This window comes from Protopterus annectens, chromosome 15.part0 (assembly GCF_019279795.1).
Source record: "Protopterus annectens isolate FY-2018-M chromosome 15.part0, PAN1.0, whole genome shotgun sequence".
NCBI classification, from domain to species: domain Eukaryota; kingdom Metazoa; phylum Chordata; order Ceratodontiformes; family Protopteridae; genus Protopterus; species Protopterus annectens.
Genome location: NC_056749.1, coordinates 78,682,728 through 78,697,210, shown reverse-complemented (window position 1 = coordinate 78,697,210; position 14,483 = coordinate 78,682,728).

Here is a 14,483-nt window from a genome sequence, read left to right as displayed (position 1 = left end):
ATCTACCTTTGGCATATTATAGGGTGTTGCCCTGACATAAATGTCTGTATTCATATCCACTGTGTGTGCAAGGCATGAGTGGTGCATACTGATGAATGTCTGCTCTTACAACTGCTACTGCCAAATATGTCTGGTCCACTGGTGTTTGCAGTCATGGCCTTCATGTGTTTCAGTGTGTGAGCATGCCCAGTATGACCCTGCAGTATGTTGCAGACTGACATTGCCTTCATTTTTCTAAGTGTGTGAGCATGCACAGTATGGCCATCTGTATTGAATCTGTGGATCGTGTCCAGGTAGTGTGTGCTGCAGTGCTGACCTTTGTGTTGTAGACCAACAGGTAGCATGCTTTCTCTGCTGGGTATCCATCGATCATTTGGCTTTGACTGTTACTACATTTCCGCATAGCAGCGGGGGGCACACCTGACTGTTTCTACATTTCTACACAAGAGTGGGGGGGCACACCTAACAGTTATTACATTACTATGTAGGATGAGGGCACACCTGACTATTTCTACAACAGGAGTGGGGGGGGCATATCTGACTGTTATTGCATTACTATGTTGGATGGGGGGTCACATCTGCCTATTTCTATATTTCTACATAGGGTTGGGGGGGGCATACCTGCAGTTATTACATTACTATCTAGGATGGGAGGGCACACCTGACTATTTATACATTTCTGCATAGGGTTGGGGGGGGCACACCTGACAGTTATTACATTATTATGTAGGATAGGGGGCACAACTGACTATTTCTATATTTCTACACAGGAGTGGGGGGCACACCTGACTGTTATTACATTACTATGTTGGATGGGGGGGCACACCTGCCTATTTCAACATTTCTACATAGGGTTGGGGGGCACACCTGACAGTTATTACATTACTATGTAGGATGGGGGGGCACATGTGAAACGTACACAATCGCTATGACCATACCGGTATGTCGGGTACTCCATTTCATTCTGTATTGCTAACTATCATGCTGCCTAGAGGCATAGCAGTGTACTACAGATTGTGGCTTTGGTTGCCCTACATATTATTGTCTGCCTTCCTACCCTTCGGAACTAACATCCCACTGCCTGTCGTGCTGTGGTCTGTCTGTCTAGGCTTGTGGGTTAACCATAGCCATCATTCTGGGGCCATGCCACAGGCTCTGTTTGGGTTTTTCTACACCTGTCCTGCTGGCTGGGACTGTTGTTGGGTATGTGAACCATCCAGACTGGTATATGTGGGTCATATGGACACATGTCGCACAGCACATTTCCTGCAGTGGGTTTTGTCACCATGTGTAGTACTGGCTACTATGATGTCTCCAGTATGTGTTGCAGATGTCATGGTGCCACTATGGGTGTCTACTGTCTGCTGCCATAACATTCAGCCACCCAATTCCCAATTCAGCCACCCAATTCCCTTGCATGCTCACATCCATACCATAGCTACAGGTAACAGCAAATTCTACTTCATTTTGCAATTGGTAGGTTGATTGACTTACTTTGAGGGCGTGCCAGACTTCAGGATGGTGCTGCAGGGCTGCCTATGTCGGATGCACAAAGTACACTCCATATACATGGTTGAGCACAGGTAGTGTCATATTTGGCATCCCTTTTACTGTATGTACGAGTCAGAGAGAGGTGTCATTCCCTGGGTCCCTATCATGTCAGTGCATATGCTATACATTGCCTCTTTGCCAAGGCCAGGGCATACTGGGCATGCCTCCTTCTGCCTAATGGGGCAGGCTCAGGCTATTCCTCCTCTGAGTCGCACTGTGCCTGTGCAGGCCTTGGCATTGATGGGGGGGGGGCCTGCTCCATGCTGTTCCTGCTGCAATGGTTTCTGCAGGATCATACTGTGTAGCATAGCACATACCATAACAATTTGGGTACATGTAGCTGGTGAATACTGCAAGGCTCCACCGGATGTGTCCAGGCACCAGAACTGTGACCTGAGCATCCCAAACACCTGCTCTATTATATGTCTGGCCTGTGCGTGTGCCTCATTATGGTGTTGTTATTCAGGTGTGTGTGCATTTCTGATGGGTGTCATCAGCCACAGCTCCAGTGGGTACCCAGCATCCCCCACTAGGTGACCACAGGGGATGTCCACATTGGCAAATCTCTGGTACAGCTGCATCAGATGCCATATGTGTGAATCGTCAAAGCTTCTAGGGCAGCCAACACACACATTCAGCATAATGCCCTGGGCATCACAGACAACCTGGCAGTTGATAAAGGGGATGCCCCTGTGGTTGATGTAGGCCCTACCCTGCTCACCGGGTGGTGCTTTGATGCATATGTGCATGCAGTCTATAGCACCAACTACCCCAGGGTATTCTGCTATTTGTTGGAATAGACGCATATTGCTGGTCAACACCTCATGGGTGTTGAGGAAATATACATGCTCACTGACATGTGCTGACATGGCATCCAGGAACTGGTGGAATACTCTGGATGCTGATGCCTGTGAGATCCCCATGATATCCCCAGTTGTGCTTTGGGAGGTATGTGTGGCCAGTATACCTAGGCCTTCACATATCTTGGTGTCCACTGTGATTGGTTTCCCTCGGTCAATGTGGTGTGTCAGGTGTGGCCGGCACACCTCAATAATTTACTGGAGGAGGTCTCTGTCCACCCTATAGTGCTCCACTATCTCCAGCTCATGTAGCCCCTGCTAGGTTACCCTGGGTCTGTACTGTCTTCTCTGTCTCCTCAATGTGGGTTGTTCAGTAGCATTCACATCCTCACCACCCTCACCCTCTTGCACATGTTGTTCTGTGTTGCTTGCTGCAGCCCTTCTCATTTTGTAGGCTTGTTTGTTAAGATTTTCCTGCTTGTATACACCAGTTGTGTAGAGTATGGGAAAAACCCAAGGGGAAGGTGTTTGCTTGGTTTATAGTAGTGTTCTGGGCTGGGCTGGTCTGCTGCCTGTGTAATTGGCTGATTCTGATACATTTCACCTGCCAGCTAAGCTAGTTCTCCTTGAATACCTTCCTACTGCTGTTTTCCCTTCCCATCTCCTTCTTGTTTAAGCCCGTGTGTGCAACGCACAGAGTGCTCATATGTGCACACTGCTTCTATTTCTTGGTTTAACTTCTTTTTTCTTCCTGTAAAACCTGGTGTGTGGTGCGCACACCTGCTTAAGCTTTGTAAAGAGTGCTAGGCAGGTTTAGACACACCCCCTAGCTTAGCTGTGCTAAGCTGGATGCAACCCTAAGCCACAGGGCTCCAGTCCACTGACAGTATGCCTGACACTCCCACACATGATGTCACATGTCTCCTAGTCTTGCACTCAGCTATTCATACTCATACACTGTTGGGACCTGCCTCACATGCTGGGGAAAACCAGGATTCACTATCCTTCCCCTCATTTGCATAGAATTGCCTGCTAATGCATAGTTACATGTGTCACACTGTGCCTCCCCCCTTAGCAATCACTATTCACTGGCCAGGTTGTCTTTTGTCTGCCATTGACTTGCATGGAGGAATACTGATTTTAGTTGGATTGTTTTTTTAGGTTTATTTTCTTATTTCCCCACTGATCCCATTTGTGCACCACTGCCATATGCTTCACCGGCCGTGATCAGTGGACATATCATAAAAGTTGTATTTTGCACAACTGGCAATATTTGCAATGCCACTGGCCTTCTACTTGGCCATTGGCATGCTTCCTCAATGATATGCAGCCTTTATTTGGAGGTGTCATAGCTCCGTTTTGGAGTTTGCAGTACCGTACTCAGTTACTAACCGAGTACATTTCTGCATATTACTATTGTCCTGCACTCCCTGATTCCTGCTTACTGGATGGCAGATTTACCTCATTTGCATGGTTTTCACCTGAAAATGGGGTGATTTGCATACGGGGGCTGGGAATGTGCAGCACTAGTGCAACAGCACTTGCGCACATCAAACGAGCACGTACGTGGATCACTTGGCCGCCATATTGGCAAAATTTCCTCTTACACTAATCATGCACACCTTGCAAGCTTTTGAGAATCTGGGGGTCAGTCTACAACCGCAATAGCCTTCTGAGCATATATAGTTATATAGTTAATTTATTTATTTATTTATTTTAGATATGTTGACCGGGTTTGTCCGACTGAGTTTAATAGCCCTTTTTCAGCAGAGGCCCGAGGAGAAAGCTCCAACATAGTTTAACAGACTAGCATCCAGAGTAGTAATTAATAAATAAGACACATAATATATCTGATACAAAAAAGCATAACAACTGTTCTCATTATACAGAGTAATATTTAATCCTAGTTGTAGTAGGTAGAGGTGAGAAGTGGAAATAGTAGAATTGGAGGCACAGGAGAAAGAGAAAGTGGAGAGACAGAAAAGGATTAGAGAAAGGTTTATGGGGGGTGATTACACTGACAGATCCATTTAGTTTGCAGATATTGTTAGTAGCAGTTTTAAATTGCTTATTTGCTGAAGTGACCTGAGTTCGAGTGGTAGAGTATTCTAAGCCTTGGTGGGCTTGAAAGTGTAGAAACTTTGGCCTATTTTAGTATTAGGTTTTTGGATTTGCAGAAGGCCTTGGCTGGAACTTTGGCGGGATCTTGTTGGAGTGTAGTGGGAGATTAGAGATAAGACAGTCAGGCAGTAAGTGCCTTTATAGAGAATAGAGTGAATGTTAAATATCTTATAAACTACATATACTAATTTAAAACTTTAGATGTTAAAAGTTCAGCATAAGAGTGACATAAATATGGATACAGAGTAATTCTTAAATACTTTTTTTTATTTTTTTAAATGGTAACTGGTCATTGTAATGCTTAAGTGTTGAATATTTTGTATATTTTATCACTATCAAGTAACATACTTGCATAATATTGTGAATAGGTGATCATTTTGTTATTATAAGACAATCAATTGCATATGTAGGGATTGTGACTCTGTAGGGCTGCTTGAACAGAATTCACAGATGATTGTGATTTTTGTTAATAATATGTAATCTGTGTACATTTGGCAAATTAGTTGTGGAAAAATGGCAGACAGTGGTGGTGGTGCTGCGGTAGCGCTGTCGCCTCATAGCAAGAAGTTGTCCTGTTCGATTCTCAGCTAGAGCGTCTTCTGTGTGGAGACATGCATAAATGGGCATACCTTCATTGAAGGTTGTGCGTCAGAGCTGGCAACTCGGCACATAAAAATCTACTGCCAATCATTAGCAGACCAGAGTTCTGCTGTGGTGACCCCTAACTGGGAAAAGCCAAAAGACACAACAGGTGTGGAAATGACAGGGTAGGTAGTTTATTAGAAGTGAGAAGAGCTTAAGACCAAGGAGTGAACTCTTGTGAATATCTTTTGACAGTTTCACTGAAAACATTATTATTACAGTGATTTAGATAATTGCAAAACCACTGCAATACTTTAGCAGGGGAACCTAAATTAGTTAGCTTTGATATTAAAATTGTGTGATCCATTGTTTCAAAGACTTGATATAGATCAAGCAAAATGATACATATACGTTTACTTTTTCCATGCTGGATAAGGTTTAATTTGCAAGACAGAAGATGGCAGCTAACATGCTAAATTAAGAATGAAATTCATGTTGCCTGTCTGTTAAAAAGGTCACATTTGTGTTTGTATTTTAATGTTTGTTTACATACAATTTATTTTCAATAATTTCATTGTTAGGGCAGATGATTGCAATAGGATGATAGTCAGGGGCTGCTTGTGGCATTGGACTGCCGGACTGCAGCCCCCTCAGCTAAAAAGAATAAGAAAATGAGAAAATGTAAAAAAAAAAAAAAAAAAATACTTTTTTTTTTGTTTAAAGCAAAATTCGAGTCCGCTACGCGGAAGTACGTGCATGCATACTGTAACCGCCTCGGGCTGCGACGGTTTTAAACAGATTTCTTTTTTTGTTTTGATTGCAGCCCAGTGGAGTAATGAAGGCATCATTGTGATGCCCAGAAGTCTATGCGGTTCCAAACCGCATAGAATTGGAAGGGGCTCAGACTGCGACGTCTGCAGGCATGTCACGACGTGCTTGCTGGGTTAAATGCTGCTGATTGGTTGTCGCTCTCTTCCCGGGCTTTATGTGCTGGGAAAAGAGCGAGAATCAAACAGTAAGTCATTTGTGGGTTGATTCGATTGTGAGTGACTGAGTCAGTCACACACAGGAAGGATTTAATGTTAATTTAAATTTGCCATTGGATTTTTATTTATTTATTTATTCGTTTGGGTGGCCTATATTTCGCTGAAGTGAAGAATAGAAGAAGAACTGAAGAAAGAAGTAGTAGAAGAGGAAGAAAGAAGTTAGAAGAAGAAGAACAGAGACAGAATGAAGGTGCAAAACAGAAGTATACCAAGTAAGTAGGAAGGGTAAACTAAGGGTAAGCTAAACGGCAGGGAAATATAGATACAAGAATAAGAAAAACTGAAGAGATTACAGTGCTATAATGACCTTCCTTTTAAGAATACTTATGGCATTTTTACTGTTTGAACTGCAAATTCTGTAAATTCACTAATGAGACCAATGAATACTGCAACAATTAACAGGCAAGATTACATTCCCAGATTATACAGATTTATACCAGTAGGAATCTTATATATTAAGCCAGATGTCAGGCATGCCAAGGTTTTTGTATAGGTAAGGCAATTTTATTCTTATTTGTGAGTATGTATGCTGGCAGATGCTCCTTCTTCACCTAAGAGGCATATTTCATTAGAATGAAACAACAATTCGTTCAGTTTTAGATCATAAATAAAAGTTAATACTCATTGCATGATTTCTTACATTCATATTGGTGGCTATGAATCTATAAGAACAGTAAATAAAAAAGGGCAGCTGTTAAGTTCAACCGCAAATGTTTGGATAACAGTAGTTTAGGTCGGATTTGGAGTCCAAATGCCAAGTCTGGTTGTTTATGTTATGCTATATGACCTTTAATTTCTATGGAGCATGTGCATTTATCATACTCGGAATGGCATTGTATTTTGGTTGTTTTCCATGATTTGTGCCAGACCCTGGTTTTTTGGACTGCCATATTGTAATCTTGTCTTTAAAAACGTTTTATGTAATGCACATGCTTTGAGATGTTGTTAGTCTACATAACCTAACAGTTCTGTTCATAGGGCACTATATTTAATGCTTTAGTGTCAGCACATGGAATACACTGTTTGTGCTTAAAGTGCTGTTGAGCTTTCATAGTTTCATAGTTAAGTACTAGGCTATCTGCCCTGGGGCATTTGTAAGCCTAGCCATAGTGATATGGCTTTCGCCACCCCATGTAGTGGTACAGCATAGATTTAGAATACTGTGCCTCAGTCTAGTAGTGACACAGTGAAAATCCCCTTACATAAATGAATTAGTTTACTAGTTTCATAGTGATTTTAATCTTAGGTGGAGAAATATATTTGTACTCTAGCATGGTCTACAATGTCCTAACAACAATTGTGTTCTGCATTGTTAATTTGTATGGCTGCTGGCTTTCACTGGTGAAGTTTGTTGCTTGTTTAGGTTCGCTGTTTCTACATAACCTAACAGTTCTGTTCATAGGGCACTATATTTAATGCTTTAGTGTCAGCACATGGAACACACTGTTTGTGCTTAAAGTGCTGTTGAGCTTTCATAGTGATTTTAATCTTAGGAGGAGAAATATATTTGTACTCTAGCATGGTCTACAATGTCCTAATAACAACTGTGTTCTGCATTGTTAATTTGTATGGCTGCTGGCTTTCACTGGTGAAGTCTGTTGCTTGTTTTTCTACACTTCATTTTGTCTTGATTGGACTCTCATAATGACAGTTTGGCACCCAGGGCAGTATATTTAGTTTTTGTGGTTTGCTACTACAGGTGTGTGTGTGTGTTTGTGTGTGGTAGGGAATACCTCAGGCTTGAACCCTGTACCTTGTATGCAGGTGTTAAAGACCTGAATTCCCTACCCACCACCATTTATAAAAAAAAAAATTGCAGATTTTTGCCTCATATTTGATCTGATCTGTTCTTCATAATATCTGTGGTTTGTAAATGTTGTAATGCTTAATATTTGATGGTGCAGTGATAGCATTGTTGCCTCACAGCTGCAGGTTCTCAGGTTTGATTCTTGACTGGGGTGCCTTCTTTGTGGGGTCTGTATCTTCTCCCTGTGTTTGTGTGGGTTTGCTTTTGTGCCCTCCCATGTTACAAAGACATGTCTGCATTATTTCTTCCTGGGCCTCTGCTGAAAATTTTTTTTTGTTCCAAGTCAGACTGTCCTGATTAACAAATGTTAAATAAAATTGACAGGCATTTGAATTTCAGACTTCAGGTTTCTGAATGTTTAACTCCTTGTATATTTGATGGTGCAGTGGTAGTATTGTTGCCTCACAGCTATAGGTTTTCTGGTTTGATTCTTGGCTGGGGTGCCTTCTGTGTGGAGTCTGCATCTCCTCCCTGTGTTTGTGTGGATTTGCTCTGGTGCCCTGTCATTTTACAAAGACGTGTCTGCAGTATTTCTCCCCGGGTCTCTGCTGAAAATTGTTTTTATCCTGTCAGCAGTAAAATTGATAGGCATTTGAATTTCAGACTTCATGTTCTTCAGAAAATACATAATAACACAACCGTAACACAAACTTTTATTCTAGCAATTTTCTAAGTTTATAAGATGAATATTTGAAATTTGTCCCTATTTTTGGGACTGTATTCCCCCATTATTGGCTTCATCCAGGTTTTTTGTGCTAAGGTTGACAGCTATGGCAAGAACTGAATTCACTGAATATGTTTGAGGGCTGTATTCCCTCATTACTGGGTTTGTCCAGGTGTTTTGTACTAAGAGGTTGACAGCTATGGTGAGAACTGAATTCACTAAATGATAGCTATTTAAGTTTCAGTCTTCCTCTCTTTTACAAAGCAGCTGATTTGGCGTAGTGGTATGTTGCTCTGACTGTTTTGCACAGGGACCTTGGCAGTAAAATGTATGGTGGTAACAGCATTTCTCTTTCACAAAGCAGCTGATTTGGCATAGTGGTATGTTGCTCTGACTGTTTTCCACAGGGACCTTGGCAGTAAAATGTATGGTGGTAACACAGCATTTTATTCTAGCAACTTTCCAAGATTATACAAGCAATGTTTAATGTGTCCCTGGTTTTGGGCTTTTGACCCCAATACATTTTGGCTTTTCCAGATTTCTTGTGCTGCGGAGTTGAGATGCAGTTGAGTATTGAGTAGATTTTACAAGGAGCTGAGAGCTGCAAGGGAACAGAAGTTTAGTGTTCCTTAAGTGAAGTTTGTTTGCCTTGTTAATAGCACAACAGGTTGTGTACTTGCTTTTGATGCAGAAGGCTGTGGGTTCTACTCCCACAAGGGGTGGATGCTGCCATACTGAGAATGTTCTCCTTGGTGAAGATACTAACTATGAGTCTGTTATCAGTTTGCCATCCATTTCCTCTTGCAATATTACTAGCTTATCATTTTTTTTAATGTAATATAGGCAATTTATTCCTGAGGGGCAACAGACACTTTATTTTCAATGAAACCATGAAATATAAAGGTGTTTGCTAGCAGCAACCTCTTCATTAGTTACAGATTTCTTTAATGTGGAATTATTTAGATGACTTTTACTTCTTCAGAGATTGTGCATATTTACTGATAATGGACTGTAGAATTGTGCATATTTACTGATAATGGTGGACTGTAGAATTGTGCATATTTACTGATAATGGTGGATTGTGGAAGTCTGAGTAGACTTTTGTGATAAATGTTCTGAACTGGGCAGTTTTGCCATTATGGGTGCATGCGTTTTGTTTCATTGCTTACTGGAAAAATGAGGAAGGTGTATCAAAGAGCACATGTATGTTTCATATGTAAGGGGCCTATGATTTGAAAACAGCCCAAAATGAATCTGCCACTGGCAAAATGTATTTTCTTTGAATGTGGGTTTCAATGCTGTTTCAATGAATGTGAGTTTCAAGGGAAGATAAATTTTAATGCTAAGTTTTCATTGTGAGACTACATTGCTTTGTTTAGCAGATGACTTAGTGTTTGTGCTGTAAAATACAAAATAAAACTTTCAAATGAAGTCTAACTCATCATAGAAGTAAAGCAGTATGCACATTAGTGTTTATGGTAATGGAGTGAAATAGCCAAGAAATGGTTCATTGGAATGGCTGCAGAGGCTCCATTCAACCATGATTTTGTCAGGGGGGAAGGGCATTAAACTCAGACAGGCCCAGCTAAACTATACCTCTCAACTGTCCAGATTTTCAAAGAATGAACATATTTTTGCTTCTTATTTTTGGTTTGTTCTTCATAAAATGTGTACTTTTCTGGCACATCATTTAGGAATTAAGTCACTAAATGATACACTGAGTTTCAGACTTCATAACCTTCAGAAAAATGCATGCTAAAGTAAGAACTGTTCTATCAACTGTCTCAATTTATACAAGAGCAATTTTTAGTACTGTTTGTTTATATGTTCCCCCAATATATTTGGCCTTGTTCAGATTTACTGCATTAACAGGTTGAGAGGTACACGCAAATAAATTGCTTTACAGAATTAGGAATAGCCAACCTCTCAAATGTCTCTGATTTTGGCTCAAAATGTTGCTCTTCCCCCTAATAATCCCTCCTCAAAATAGCAATTTTGGAAGAAAACATGGAGGGTTTACAATTAAGAAATAACTGTAATAATCAAATTATAGATTACTTGAAATGCATGTAGATTCTTTTATTTTGTCAGCTGCTCAACTTAGCAGTACTAATATTAAAGTGTCCCTTCTTTGACAGGTTCCCAGCTGTATTGTGTGGCTATTTTATATTTTTGCATCACATTTTTGGTCCACTTTTTATAAAATTGTGTTTTTTGGCGAATTAGTGACAAATCACTAAAGACTGAAGTTAGAAAATAATGACAGACATTTGAGTTTCAGATTTTATACCCTTCAGAAAATTCATACTATTGCAAGACCTATTCTATTATCTTTCTAAGTTTATTAGAGCAATATTTAAAAATTGTCCTTATTTTTGGGCCTTTGTCCCACTTCTGTGCATGGCTTTGTCCAGATTTCTTGCTCTGAGGTTGAGAGGTATGACCAATGTGTCAGGGCCCAGTCAGCCAGAAACATTTCAAATTGTGACATACTTGTTGCACCCCACTCCCCCATGTAGTGACTCTGGATGTGTCCAAGCAAGGCAAGGAGTAGTTATGCAGTGAAAATGTGCAGTGTGTCCCCCCATCCAAGGTAGACACAAGTACTACAGTGGCTTTTCATCTGTCTTTGATTTTGCAGAACGGTCTGGTTTCTGTCATACTTTTGTACTGTTGATTTATGCTTTATGCTTATTACTCAGATTTATGATAATTATTATTTATGCTTATTACTCAGAAAGTGCCTGTTGCCCTGTGTTTAAGTAGCAATGCTTTAATGACCATAAGGTAAGCTTGTCTGAGATCGTAAGATGCAAGTAAGCTTTAATAAGCATACTGTTAAAGAATTGCCAACATTGAAAGCCTTTCTGTTGTTGCCATGCAGAGAATACTTGACTAGATAATGTATAAGCCTTGGGTATTCAAAGACAGGATTCCATTATTTTAAAAAGCTCATTACACTTGTTGGAGACTTCCAGTCATCTCTACAGACTTTACCCGTAACTAAACAGAATGCCAGTCATGTGTGGTCCATAACCTGTACAGTAATCCTTTAAGCAATGTATCTTGAGCTTGTTTATTGTTTGCTTTTCATTTTTTAATTTGATCATGTTTTCCCCAAGAAACAAGTAGATAGTTGTCAGGCAGCAGGTCTTTTTTGGATAAGAAACATTTTTACAAGTGGGGGCATCACAGAGATTTCTACTTTCAGCATGTTACTTGGTACTGTAATAAAGCTGAATATAAATTATAATTAGAACTGCAGTGCAAGGAGAAGTGGTTTGAGTTGAGTACTTCTGGTTTTTCTTATACTTGATTTTGACTGGCATGCCAGTAATGTATTTAAAAAGTAATTTATTTTTTCATGCCTCACAACCTTTTGTTTCCATCTAGATATTAAGCAAGCTGTGATGCAGCCAATGCATTGAAATATTTTTATTCTTCTACACTTATTTTTGTCTTGCTTGGACTCTCATAATGATGGTTTGCCACCCAGGGCAGCGTATTTAATTAAAGTTAGTTTTTGTGTTTTTAGCCCCTCCCCTTTCTCATTGACCACACCCCCCTTGACCCCACCCATTCAGCTGTCTCCTGCAGCCCCCCTTTGATTTGAAGTCACCAGCCGCCACTGATGATAGTCTGTGCATGACATAAGATAACAAACTTTTATTTATTTTATTTAAACTTTATTGACCAGGCTAGTTACATTGGTATATGACCTTTTTTCAGGGAAGACCAAAGGTAGTATTTATTCTACTAGGGGAAATTTGGCCATGGCATCAGTGAATATCCCCTATTCTCTGGAACTGCTAGATGGCACCAGACAGCTGCTATAGCAGCAAGGAAGAAGTCTAAGGGAAGTAGCAGCATGGAGAAGGAGAGAAAAGCTATGTAGAATTTGGGGGTGGAAAATGAGAATTTTAGAAAAAAATATTCAATATGGAGTTTTAGAATGCAAAGAAAGATTCCCATGTGGTAGATGTTATAAATGAGCATCATTTAACTGTCTCAATAGAAAAGAACATGAGTCTTTTGAAGGGGTGCAGATAGAAGAATTAGAGTCAGGAGGGCTTGCAGATGATGTTCTGTTAAAAATAATTGAGCAGGATGATTCAGGTGACAGTTCTGCTGTTTTATGGGGTATGACTGCAGCTAATTTTTTGAACGTGCTGAGGATGGTAATGCAGAAAAAGAAACAAGTGATGTGGCAGCAGTGAAAGCAGCAGTAAAAACTTATGTAGCAGTGACAGAAAGTAACAGAGGAAAGCAGCAACAAATTAAGAAGGAGTCTGATTTTGTAGCAGCAAATAATGCAGTAACTAAAACATATGCAGCAGTGACAGCATGCAAAAAAAGAGAGCAGCAACAAACTGCAAGTATACATGTTTTTAAAGAGAAGACCAAATGTGAAAATAAAAACAAAAATGACTCTGTAATATTAGATATTCTATGTGGGTCAATTTAATAACTGTTCTGGGTTTGAAAGCTCAATAAATTTGGCCTTTTATGAATATTGTGACAGGGACTTTTTATGTTTTAACAGTTGAAGCTGAGGGGCTTATGATGAAGTTGCTGGAACTGTGTAACAAAAAGGACATTTATCTGTGGAACAATTACTTGGCTTCTGGCAGTAACTTAAATGTAAAAAAATGTTACTTTGATGTTTAGAAACAATGAACTAGAAGAAGACAGTGTTAAAAATGTATGGAGTGTTTGAGTGAAACTGCTGATAATATTGTCAGAGATTCGAGAAATTTAATGGAATTAAGGGTAGAAGGTGAAATCTGTTTTGAAATGTAAAAAAAAAGGCATGGTGAAACACTTGCAATGTGTTATTATATGGCTAGTCATAGAGGGGCATTAAAATATGCTGGCTAGCCTAAATCATTTTTTTTAGGGGGGGGGGGCTTTTCTCTTTTAATTAATGATTGTGACAAGGTGTAATATAACCAGTGTGGGCAGAAAGCAAGAAGGTGTGCACCTAAATCCAGATTGTATAGGTTCATAGGTAAGTACTAGGCTAATTGCCCTTGTGAGCCATTGTAAGCCTAGCCAATTATCCCTTGTGAGACTTAAACCCTGCACCTTGTGTTTGTAAGGCAAACACCTTAACCATTAGGCCATATAAAAAAACAGTCATTTTGGATTGATTGTGAAGAGCAACTGGTAAATAGTCAAAAAGAAGGGGAGAGAGAGAAGAAAACATACAAAAAAATGGGGCAACAAGAGACTAGGTGAGAGAGTGAACTAGGTGATGAAGAAATTGCAGAAGAAGAAAAAATATGGAGGGGTTCATGAGGAAACAGAGTGCATACAGGAAGATGGGTCAGGAAAAAGGACTGATACAAATAGATTTTTGAAGTTCTTGCCTGTAAGAAATCTAATTCTGAGGATCAAGGATTATGTCTACTTTAATCCAGAAAAATATTTAATTGGAGAAGAGTAAAAATAAGGATATGGAATTTAAAAAAAGTATTTCTCATAAATTGAAAAAGAAGAAAAAGCAACAATTTTAGAGTATGTTCAGTAAACGTGAACACTGTAAGAAGGATGAGAATGCTGAAACGGTGTGCTGAATGGGATGTGGATATCATTCTGTTAGATTATGTAAGATTCCTGACAAATGAAGAAAGATGGCAAGCAGGAAAATTGTGAGGTGGAAATATAATATGGAACTTAGGAAGTGATCATTGTTCTGGAGTGGTTGTGCTGTGTAAAAACCAGTGAAAATACTACATGTAACATCGATAAGGACGGGAAGGTTAACTGCTGTGCAAGCGAGGTGGAGAGAACATGTTTATAGAATTATAGCATTATGTACATATATAACTTGTAAGGAAGACAGACCCCGGGATTCATGAACCTTGCGCCAGGCGCCCGCATAGCGTTGGCGTTATAACGCCAAATATGGC